At 43.4% G+C, this 11,011-nt stretch overlaps 1 protein-coding gene across 1 annotated transcript in view; it reads right to left on the reverse strand.

Moving 5' to 3' along the window:
• Window positions 1-11,011, reverse strand: part of INPP5A (inositol polyphosphate-5-phosphatase, 40kDa) — a 184,681-nt gene that overhangs the window by 7,695 nt on the left and 165,975 nt on the right. The gene's annotated exons all lie outside the window — the stretch shown is intronic.

The following is an 11,011-nucleotide window of genomic DNA, read 5'->3' on the forward strand; positions in this document are numbered from 1 at the left end:
CTTTCCCTTTTCTCTTCTCGTATCTATAATCCTGTTTTAGGCCAATGTGTTAAGGCACATACAGTTTCAAAACTCTCCCCTCCTACCTTGCATTTTTGCACCTGAGTGTTTAAAGACAGCAGACTATTTAGCTATGTGGAAGTAGGAAAATCAGTTCAACGACAACTCAAGCACAGAGCAGGCTGTTGGCTATGACTATGGAAAAAGAACAGGCAGAAGATGAAAAAGGGAACCTAGGGAAAAAAAAGTTTAGCTCATGGGCTTTCTTTGCACGATTCTCTCAAGGAGAGTTATCCAGGAATAATTTAACAGAAACCAGAGTTCAGAGCACTGTGATCTCTGCAGCTGTACACAAAACCCACCTGTATGCATCCGCTAAGGCTGACGGAAAGGACGAAGTTACAAGAGAGACGGCGTTTCAGGGCATGTCTTCAGAACCAAGGAATTAGGAACGTGGTTTACGGAAAATGATGCTGACTATGTAAGATTCGGTACCTTTATATGAAACTGTGTTAACAAAAAGTAAATCACTTGGCAAAGATGTCTGGAATAGAAGCTGATTAAACTGTAGTTACACTGTGGGGTCATTATAGATGTGCTATGGGATCTCCAGTGCATTCTAACTCAGCTTTGAAAGGCAACAGAAAGTGTTTATTTAACCTACAGAACAGCCTAAAATAATTTAACTCAACACGCCTGCGTGAGCCCACAGGCTGGAACCGCCTGAAGCCCCGACAGGGGCAACCTCCGCTTCAACCGTCAGGAGGCTGAGGCCGAAGTTCTTCTCATTTTATCCAAATGTTCTCACCAGTTTAACATGATGGAATTTTGAATTTTATAGTGGCTGATCATGCTGTAAGGCGCACCGTTTCCCCAGAACATTTCCAAAATGGCATGGGAAAGTACCCGAAGAGGGGTGCTGGAGAAATCCAGGGGGTTTGTGACAGGCTCAATTTCTTGAATATTGGGCCTGAATGAATTGAAGTTTGTCCTTGATAAATGTCTTTAAACAAAACCCATAAGGCCGGTGCATATTGTCTACACACGTATGTGTATTTAAAATGACATTTGCATTTTATTCTGCTCATCACTGAATTCATAAAGGAAATACCGAGGTTTTCCTGATACGTGTGTTAAAATAAAATTGCTGGTATTGTAACAAAAGGGTTTGCATGCTTGAAGAGAAACTTATTTACCACCCTCCTTGGTGCGATACCCTGAAACTGAGACGTATAGCTTTCTACCAAATGGGTTTACAAGCTACACTGCCATTAAAAAGATTAGCCATGGCAAACGTCCAAGAAAAGTGCACTGAACGTATTGGAACAAACCAGTGATCTCAGTACCTTTTCCACCTCATCAAACCTAACAAGACTCATTTTCAAAACATATTATGAGAATTCAATTTGCTGCTTCACTGACATACAGAAGTACAGCTTATTTCTGGGTGTCTGTGAAATATTTTGATGATGTAATACCATTGGTAGTAGGAGAAGCTCTTTGTCTGCAATTTAAGGGTTGACTTTTCCTGGCATCCTCTTCCTTTAGTTGCTGAAGAACCCCACATAACTGAAGCTGCTTTTTATGAAATAAGGTATAAGAATCAACCACATTTCATATAATCCTTCCTTTTACAGCATTAACCGTATGGCTTTTAAAGTATGATGTTCCATACCTGGAATGATCTGTTACTGCTACGTGTTAGAGCATTTCATCCGAAAGCCTATATTCTGTGAAATGGTATTTATCAATTTGCTTTATTGATCTTAATGTTTTCACAGGGTGAAAACTTCTGCCAATTTTTCAAGGCCTTTAGCGCTGATCACCCAGTCAAGAAGTTACTGTAGTTTACAAATATCTTTGACAAATCAGATTTCTAATGGCTGGGACAGAGATGAAAATAAATGCTGCAAAAGTCATCCAGACAAAATGATCTGTAGGTAATAATTTAATACAGTAAAGTGGGGCAAGCTCCTCATCTTATACAGCAGCATCCTTCCCTCAGGCCAGAAGCGCGGAGCATTCCCTCTTGCTGCACTCTAACGAATAAGGCTTCTCCCTCCCCATCACTGCCTCTGGCTTGTGCAAGTCTCACCCTCAGTGAAAGGCTGACACAGACACAATAAAAATCCCGACTAGATACACCCCACAAAAATAAGGAAAACTATTTTCTCTCTTCCTTCATGCTCTAGAAGGGTCACGTACACTTTGGAATAAGCAGGCTTCTTTTTCAGATGGTCTCAAAAAGTGATCACAGCTAAATAGGCAGGATGGATTCTTTTCTGGGACTTAACAGGTTTTGGGAACAGGATAGTTTAATTTATTATATCCCATGTATCTTGAATAGATTTTTGCAAATAGAAGCTCTATTAGAGGTGTCTGGAATAAGACTGTCACTGAAGAAATTTTCATGAAACATGCTGAATGTATGCTACCCCAGAATAAAACTTTTCAAACAACGTACACTCCAGTAATTGTTCCATAGTTAAATGAATAGTGGAATGAAAACAGTGTGACTGCTTCCAGAATTGAATAATCTTCCTGTGCACTCTGAAGCTTTTACTTGGTTGGAGCATTTATAAGGGTTTTCTGCCCTGTGGATACTCGGGTGTCTTACATGATGTTACCTCATTGAGATGCCTTCCCACCAGCTGGTGGGATTTAAAACCAGACAACAGAAGCAATGGAAAGAGGAGACAGAGAGATACAGAAGCAGTTTAGGAAGCCAGGCTGATGATTCTGGCGTTGCTGTAACAGAAAGATGTTGCAAAAATCAAAGTCACAAAGAAAACGCCCAAAGCCTCAGAGCTGCCCCACACAGCAGCACTCAGTCCCGGTCTCCTCCACAAGATCCGTCGCCAGAGCGCAGCCTTTGGGTGTGCTCCCGTGCTCCCTGCAAACACACGTCTCCCGACGTGGGCAGACGTGGGCTCCGCGCTGTGAAGGCTGCGGGGCGCCCACGAGGTAACTCGCAGGAGAGCACGTATGTCAGAAAAAGCAGCACATGAAGTCACGATACTCATTTTGCTTCTTCCAATACAGCCACTGCCCGGACAGCACAGACCCCAGAAGGTACTCAGGAAACTGGAAAATATTTCCACCGACTGCAATGTGCTAATAACCAAGATACAAGTGTACTAATGCACCCTTCTGTTTGACTATTAACTTCTTGTTCTCTCTAGGGTGGCTTCATGACTTATTTCCTCTTTTCCTTCCTTTCTCACCCGCTCCTTTGAAATAAAGCATAAATAGTCTCTTTTAAAGAATAATGTAAATTATAGTTTGTGTGCATGCAAAAAGCAGAACTACTCCTGTAATACAGATCTTCCAAAAGACATTAAGCATAAGATTGTCCACTATGAAGTACATTAAAAATAGCGTTGTTTTGCTGACATCTCCAGCCTCTTTCAACACACCCACTCCAGGCAAGTAAGGAACTCACAGTTCTTAACTCAAACCTCTATTAATAATTCTAGTTAACAGATTTTCTGATCTATAAATTGCATAAACAATTACAGGCTTGATGATAAAAACAACTGCAGATATGACAAAAATAATGTTAAGGACTCTACACCAAATAATCCACAGTTAAAAATTCCTGTATTAATCTTCCAGAGGGTAAGCATCACGCCACCTTTCTGTGTGTGCATTATTAGTCTCGACCATCAGAACTGTGACTGTGGCAGAGAAAAAAGGGGGAACCAGCTGTCTCAGTCCCACAACCAGACAGGAATGTCTTTTTTTTTTCTTTCAGTAGCATTCTGCCTCAATCACAATCTATCTCGCGCAAGGTACAGAAAACAGTGATCTTGAGAATGAATAGGGAGTGCTCAAGTAAAAACGATGACATAGCAGATAAAGGCCTCGAGGTACCACTTAAATATAAAAGATAAATTGATATAAAGCTAACACATACAGGTGCTACAGGTAAGTTAAGACTGCACACAATTCCTAACTTTAGTATTCAGTATGGGTTTTTTTGCACACACTGTATTATATATATTTAAAAATACAAATGGAGAAATGAGGAATTCCATGTGGAACAACTTTTCTGCTCTGTTTAAAACAGTGGAAAAGTTGACATTTAGGACCTTAACCACTCATGTTAGCTGAATAACTAATAGCAAAAATAGTCCGTTAGTCTCTGCGTATGCCAGCCAGTAGAATTATGCAAAACATACTTTGACTGTAAATGCCTCTGGATGAAGGACGGACAGGCAGTTCTGGACCTGGAGCATGCACGTGAGAGGCCTGTATGATGTACCTCCAGTTGTTTAGGATTTATTTTTTTCTCAAGATGCTTCTTCTAGCTGCTTTTCCACCTTATTTCACAAACTTTTGTTTCAGTTACACTGATTTTATTTAACCAGAAGAATTACTCTCAGGTGGGTTTTCTGAATAAAACTGCCAAAAGGTACTAATGAATGCAACATCATTAATATAATGCTAAATGTTGTCAAAATTCAACTTCAAGGAACTGTTAAGTAACTCTGTTAAAAAGGAACAGGCTGTCCAATGAACTACTGGTATTACAGTTAATAAGGATAAGAGCTACTTGGCAATTGTTTGGAGAAAATAAACCATTAAGAGAGTCAGTAATATTACTGCACTACTGCTGCTGACAGGTATTGTCAAAGATGATTGGACACCTTTACAAAAATACTTACTGCAGGGTGAAAAGTCTTCTGACATCATAAACCATCCTGTCAGCAGCGCCTTAGCTCGAAACACAAGCCAACAATGCTGTGTATATAAATGTCTCCTTAACTGGCATTTCCAGTCAGGAAAAATGTTCCTAATGAACTCTCCTCTTGAGTAAGAACAGATAAAATGTGTTACTGAGATGGGTGAAATGTACTTTCTAACAGGAAACAATTAGTTCACTTTGGAGCACTATTACCTTTAAAAGCCCTGTCACATGCCGTTGTGCTTTCCAGCTCAGTTTTGCACACAGTGAACGCAGTGACGGTGCCCTGCTGCTGGTAACGCGCTTTGGTGCTGCTTTAGGGGTTCTGCTTTCCAGGGCCAAGGCATTTCCACTAGGCAACAGCGGGGAAAAATCAAGCTATGTACTCTTTTTTAGTACAATAAAGGTCATTCTTTAAAACTGTGCATCCTATGTCTAGATTCACATGCAGATGCTTAGCAAACTTTATCATGTTTCTGGGAGCGGAAATGCCTCCTATTCAAAGACCATTGGTTCTCATCTATTGACTGTCCCCACATTTTATATCACTGAATTGTTTCTAATACAAAATATTTGAGATAGGATGGAATTATAAAGCATTGATGAAAACTGAGCTCTTTATGAGAAGAGCTGAGACACAGTTTTGACCTCATCCATTTTATTTTTGAACGCAGGTACGAGTCCTAGCATTTACTAAGCCTTCTCTCACTTTGAAGTCTTTTTATTTACGTAGGATATCGAGAGAGAACTTCAAAAGGGGAAAAATCTCAACCACGTTTCATCAGAAAGTTATCTACTATTTTCATAATTTGTAAGAAAATGTTGAATCAATTTACTTTTAGCTCTGACACACTTCCAGATTGTTGAAGAGGCTTCCACCAGAAGCAAGGACAGTGAATGTAGGCTGCCAGGTCAGGCTTCGGCTGCTTCGACAGTTGTAAAGCCAAAGGTATAAATAAACATATTTTGATGTTTTTAATTGACAAAGTCCCAACTCAGCATTAGTGTGAGCTGGTAAATGAGTGTGATTTCAATAAAATGTCATTTGACCAATCAAAGCACAACATCTGATTTTTGTCAGCTTCCAGATCATTAGTTTCTTCCTCCAAATTGAATTAACCACTCTGTGTTTCCCTGAATCTGAAAGGGAGATTTGGGTTCCCAGTTCTCTTCCTAACAAATGACCCCATGTAATTTATCTTCATGTGCTCATTTTAGGCAGCAGGTAGTTAAAGCTAAGCAATAAGAGACACTGCTGTTTGAATTAAATTAGCTGCTTCATATGTACCAAAATACTAATAAGCCTTCGCGATGCTCTGCCGCGGTAACTGGCCATGATGCGCATCTCACTTAAGCCGAATCAGGAGGGTAAACACAGTCCTGCAAACACAGTCGTTAAAGCACAATGTGTTAAACAGCTGCTACTGGCGAAGGTGAAGGGACACCATGGTGATGGCAGCAGCGACCAGAGTCAGAGGTGACAGCAGGAGGGGGTCGGCTGCGGAGGGCACGCGGGACGCAGGCCCCAACCCTGGGCAGCGCTCGCAGCAAGGGTCACGGCACTGTGTTCTCGGAATCGTTTTCATGGATCTACGTTGGCTCTTTGGCCTAACGCGCTGCTTCGGAAAACACGTCTGTAGTTTGTTTCAGAGTGAACATTTCTGTATCACCCGTGTAACTCTGGACCTTTTCCTGTTAGAAAACAAGAAACTTGGAGCCTCTTTCTTTTTCCATTGGGCTACAACTGGCCCTTCACTTTCCGCCTGAAATGCCCCCCATAGAGAACATCTCCCTTCGCCAACGACGGACAGCCTATGGCGACACCACGGGGACAGTGGGACCGGTGCCGGTGCCCATCTACGCCCCTTTGGGGTCTCCAAGCTGTCGGCACGAGGGCTGACGCAGGCGAAGAGCAACGGCTGTGCCGCGCTTTGCCCTTCAACACCGGTGTCCTGCGGAGACCTGGCCACCAAAACGATTATTCAGCAGCACTAATGCCTCCGCGGGCAGACAATGAGTGACGCCTTCTATGGCTGTAATAACAATAATGTTGTACTCCACTAAATGTATGTAATACAGCTACTATGACAAGTGGACAAACATAATGATGGATAATGTTGGCTCGTTGGGAAGGACCCAGTGTTGGTTGTCCCAGAAAAACAGCCTGATGTTACTGTATGTGACTGTGATTGAGCTAAATGTCTTTTCTGGGAACGTGCCTGGCTTAGAGTAAGCTACTTTTGGGCTATAATTTACAAATTCTAATACTGGGGAAAAGATTACGGCAAAGCTGAGGCAAGAGGTGGGACACGGTTCTGGTTCCAAACTACTGGGCTTCTCACCAGCACCTTCAGACACGGACACAGCGAACAAATGGCCTCTTTAACAGCAAAGACCATCCTCTGTTTAGAATTTGCTTGCCTTTCTGCTTGCAGCACTGTCTGTAATCCTCACCTTACACATGGCATACAGTAATACACAGTCCTTGAAACTTTTTTCCTTCACTGATTTTCCTCTCTTTTTCCCTTTGCCACAATTCCTGAAAACAACAGAACTGCTTACTTGGGTAATTCTATCCAGTTCCTCACAAATTAAAGAAACACCCTATTTTAATTTGAAAATTAATTGAGAATGATAGTGATAGCTGTACTGGTTTAATCTGTGGAGAGAAATGGGGATAAGAGCTGCCTGAAAACCATTTTAACGATTAAATTCTAATTGTTTTGGGGGCAATGACAGCTGTCTTTTTCTGTTTCTAGCTGGAAGCTGTTTCTGTGCTCCAGCCTTAGATGCTGGATGAACATGGACAACGACAGTGTCCTGTGGGAATTCGCTCCTCAGGGGATAAGGGGTGCACTGGAGATTTCAGGTGCCTCACTGATACCTGGGAGGTGTTCTACAGAGCATGAATGAGTATGAAGTATTTCCATCTGGTGGAAAATGCTTCTTAATTGGCAGAAAAATCCTGTGTTATAGAAGCAACTGATAAAGCAAGAGTAAAAATCATCTAGGGCTTTATCAATTTTTAATCTCGGAGTGCCCAACTCTCCCTCTGTGAGTCGCAGGAGCGTCACTGTGGTGATGTCCTCAGAGAAGGGAGCCCTGTTGGCGTCAGGAGCGCCAAATGACTGTGCCCGTCACGGCAGCGGGCAGCTGGCGTGCTCGGAACAGGCAGGGCACACGGTAAGCACACCAGCCAGTGACGGCGGCCCGTCCAAGTGGAAACCATCATCCTGTCTGCCCGTTTGCACCCAAGGGTGACAACTGGGACGTGTACAATGGCACCCACAGGGCCGGGTACAAAAGGCAGAGCTGTCCTCCTCTGTCCCGCCTCTGCGGAAGGGAAGGAATGAGTGAGCGCGTTTGAAAATGGCTCTGTCACGCGTGGAGCAGACCTGATCACTCGCTAGTGCAAAACAGAGCCGAAAAATGTATGTATCGTTGTGCAACCTACTCGAATAAAAAAAAGGTCATGGGACAAAATACAAGGGTCAAGAATAAACAGACTACAGACGAAACAGGATTTTGGCAGAATAAGAGAACAGAGCCAGAGAGAATTCCAAAGGAGAAACACTCTCCCAAGAGCAAATGAGACTCAAGCTGCCTCCCGGTGAGAGGTTCAGAGCCACGACACCGCCGATGCAGAGGGGCTGCTCCGGAGAAATACCACACCGAGCATATCTAGGACACAAACATATGTCCAACCAGTAAATTACATGACAGCCTAATGCAACAACAAACAAGAATAGGTCACTTTAAGAGAATGATTAATACCTGAGATTGCTGTGCATGCAGACTTATCTGAGGGCAAACCTTGTAGGTGGGTGTGAACTCTTGCTAAAGTCGGCTCCTATCTTTGCTACACAACAGCTACAAGAATAATTATAATAATTAATGGAGAGCAGTGATAAAGGTAACAATTGCCCACCTGTATATGGACTGACCACAATGTCGTTGCTTCGTTTTCACACCTACCACCTTTTGCAATGATTGCTGACTACCGCAAACTCTTTTCCAGCCTCACACGGGGCTCGCTGTTTGCTCACGGCCAGGCTGTTCACCCGTGACTGACAGAGCCTAGACTTTAAAATTCTGAATTGTATTTAGCCTCCAACAGCTAAGGTTGCTATGGGCTACATTAGATTACAAAGGGTCGTGAGATGAAAACATGAATATTCACTATATAAAGTAAAAGGTCTCAAAATATAGCAGTATAGGAACAGGTGAATAACGTCTGAAAAATACTCTGTTGGAAGGGGTCTTCATATTCCGTGTAACGATGGCGGATTTGTAACGCAGCCGGTGATCTCTTATTACGCTGTGATTCCTCCTCCAGCCTGCCTTTGCTTTTGGTGCATTTCAGGAGACGGAGGAAGGATTTGCCGTTGCTGAAGGCAGCGCGGTCCGTCACTCCTCCTGTGCTTACCCCAGGGGAAGACAGACGAGGAGCGGGGTGGGCGGTGAGGAGCACCACGGCTTCACTGGGAGAGGAACCACCCGCTCCGGGCTGGCGTCCCGACTCGTCCCTGCTGGCTGGGAGACGGTCGCCTTTTCTGCAGACACCTCTCCCTTGGCAGGTTTCCGGCGATGCCCACTGTGAAGCGCAGGACGGTGCCGCGGAAGCCCCGTGGGCAGAGGCCGCCGAGCGGGGGTAAAACGGCTGTGGCACGCAGAGGTCGAGCGAGCCGTGTAAGACCTTCTTCCTTGGAATTTCACTCACGGCATCACCAGCACACTCCTCTGTAGTGCCGCGGTTATACAGAGGGTAAGCTGGTACAACCGAAGCACCTACTTACAGAATTAAAAGGAACTCAGAATTGAAGAGGAATTTAGAAAAACGCCTAGATAAGAAGTGCCCTGCCGAAGAGAGAAGAGATAACTGTGGCCTTGCAAATTAAGCAGATGCTGTAAGCGCTCGGCTCAGTCAAGGCTTCGCTCTGGGTGTTTTTGAGGGGTGACTGCCTGGCCACCCCTCCCTCCCCGCCACAGCAGGACGGTCATGCAGGGTAGGGTAAAGAATTCACGTAACATCAGGCAGACATATGGTCTTAAACTAAATTACAGTTTTGCGCTGGAGAAGAACATTAGTTTTGTTTTGTTTCGAGCTCCATGAGTATGCCTGCAGAAATGCTGGGTTTAGATGTGGCTGAGAGGAGAGTTCCGAAGCGGCTTTGGAATCCTTCCCACGTACAAAGTTGGCTGGGAAGAGCCCTGGAGCTGACATTTGCTAACACGGAGTCCACCAAGACACTGAAGAATCCCACTTGCACGTGCATTAACACGGATTTACTGTGTTGCCTTAATACCATTCCATTCATAGCTACAAATTCAATTTATAACTATAATACACTGTAACTATAAATTCTCATAGAACTATTATTATATATACAATTAGGGTCTATACCTACCAAAATTAATGTGTGATTAAAAATATTAACATATTTATGTAAAATCCCACAAATGCCATTGCTTAGCAGTTTGAAAACTTAAAAGTAAACCGCTGTTTCCAAAGGGCAGAAAAGAAGTAAAGTTGTGGATTAATGGCTAGATAAAAACAAAGAACTTCAATTAAATTTATACCCAACTAAGGCCAAAGTGGTAATTCTGAGAATCCTCATTCACCCGCCTTCTTATCAACCATGCCAAGGCTCTGGGGTCTCCACTCCTAGAATTGTTTTTCATATTTTGTCCAGTGGTTGTTTCCTGTGAAACGCAGCAGCAGCCCCGAGAGTGGAACTCATCCCCATTCTTCCACGCACAGGCGGATGGGTGGCCATGGGGTGACACCATCCTCTACTTCTGTGCTTTGTCTTTTTGACCTTGTGCCTGCTGGATTCAAAATGAATAACCCAAAGCAGACAGGCGATATGGGTAGGAAAATGCTCATGCAGCAGCCTGACAGTGTGCTTTCCTTCTGAAATCTTGCTGTGAACCAGAGGGAAGTAAGCATTTTACTTCTTGTTTTGAAACCTCTCATGTCAATTTTCAACCCGCAATAAAAGGTAATGGTCATTATAAACTTATAAAGCCTAGAAAAATAGGTTTTAGTGATTTAAGCCAGGACTGTAAGGTTATACTAACTTAGCTCCATTGTGGTTTTATGCAGCCTTTCACAATGGTTAGTCAACACACCTTCCCACTGAAGGTTTAAACAAAGTTGGATCCCCATTCCAAGGATCAAAAAGCATGAACGGTTTGCATTAACGTGTTACGGAGGGCATCAGCCTGGTTTCAGTTCTGTTTTAAACAACAAATGGTGAAAAGACAGCTGTACAGCAACGTTCTTTTCTCCATGGCTGTCTAGACTTGGCAAATAGAGCAATG

Source organism: Charadrius vociferus, unplaced genomic scaffold (assembly GCF_000708025.1).
Source record: "Charadrius vociferus isolate BGI_N301 unplaced genomic scaffold, ASM70802v2 scaffold38, whole genome shotgun sequence".
Classification (NCBI taxonomy): domain Eukaryota; kingdom Metazoa; phylum Chordata; class Aves; order Charadriiformes; family Charadriidae; genus Charadrius; species Charadrius vociferus.